The following is a 1,387-nucleotide window of genomic DNA, read 5'->3' as shown; positions in this document are numbered from 1 at the left end:
ACTTTGGAATGTCGCTTTTGGAAGAATGGAAGTAACTTTAAACTGAAGTCTGTCTGTAAAAACCCCACTGCTAACCTTGATGACTTTTTATGCCACCTGCTATAAAAATAAAAATATTCAAATACAAAATTTTATTGCAATATCTTTAGCTAAACGCGCATAAATAAACGCGACCTCGCGTTGGCGCAACGGTCACAGCCATGGATTGTAACTGTTGCGCTGGCGGTTGCGGGTTCGATCCCCGCACGTGACATTTGTATTGGCCATACAGGTGTTTGTCGTGGTCTGAGTGTTGTTGTGTCAGTCCTTGTGGGTCTCCCCACCGTGCCTCGGAGAGCACGTTAAGCCGTCGGTCCCGGTTGTTATCATGTACACCTGATAGCGATCGTTAGTCATACTAGGGAATATATCTGCCAACCCGCTTTGGAGCAGCGCGGTGGATTAAGCTCTGATCCTTCTCCTACACGAGGAAAGAGGCCTATGTCCAGTAGTGGGATATTACAGGCTGAAGCGGTCGGCATAAATAATTATTTCCAAAGAAAATAAATAATTGTAATTTTTCCAAAAACTATTAAACGACTCATTTCACCCCCTTAAGGGTATTATTTTCCACCTGTTAAGATCATTATAATTGTTTCTATTTAATCGAAAGTTCAAAATAGAGTTTACTCCGCTACAAACTCCTATACCGATTTTCTCCTTTAGGGTATTACCACAAATCATTATTATGCACATCATTCATTTATTATCAGTGAAATTAAATATAATATTGAATGAAGTAGCCATAAACTTGTTAGTTTTATTTAAAATGTAATGAGGAATAAATATAACTAAAAGCAAAGAGACTGGCCAAGGCTCATAATTGCTGTACATATTTACTGACGATAAAGACTTCAAACTACGACGAATGAGTCAATAAGTGACTCACTGAGTCAGTCAGTCAAAAAAAAAATGTATTTTGATCTAAGCATAATAATATAAGTATATGTATAATGTTTGAATAAAACTTGACCTAATTTTGATTGTGATTCTTTATTTCGTCATAATTTCTGCAGCCCGGATAGCTCAGTCGGTAGAGCATTGGACTTTTAATCCAAGGGTCCAGGGTTCAAGTCCCTGTTCGGGCGATAAATTTTTCCTTTTATTTTTAATATCCTCACGTTAATTTTACAAGCAAATATATTAATATGTACGATTTTATTTTTGTGTTACCCACACATTAGGAATTCTAAACATTTTTGAATATCATATTAAAAATTGACCGCTCCAGCGGGGTTCGAACCCGCGTCTCCGACTGACCGTGTCGGCGCTCTAGCCAATTAAGCTATGGAACGATGTACCCACTAGAGCGAAATTTTTTTTGATATGATGATTTTTATTTTCGGTT

The 1,387-nt window shown here is 37.5% G+C and overlaps 1 non-coding gene across 1 annotated transcript; it reads left to right on the top strand.

Annotated features, from left to right (window-relative positions):
• The first annotated feature begins 1,054 nt into the window (after nucleotides 1-1,054).
• Nucleotides 1,055-1,127, top strand: Trnak-uuu. The gene has a single exon. It is a non-coding gene; the product is annotated as a tRNA-Lys (tRNA).
• Nucleotides 1,128-1,387: the final 260 nt, after the last annotated feature.

Source organism: Melitaea cinxia, chromosome 6, assembly GCF_905220565.1.
Source record: "Melitaea cinxia chromosome 6, ilMelCinx1.1, whole genome shotgun sequence".
Taxonomy (NCBI): Eukaryota; Metazoa; Arthropoda; class Insecta; order Lepidoptera; family Nymphalidae; genus Melitaea; species Melitaea cinxia.
Note: the sequence above shows the minus strand (reverse complement) of the source record. Positions and strands in the feature narration are given on the sequence as shown.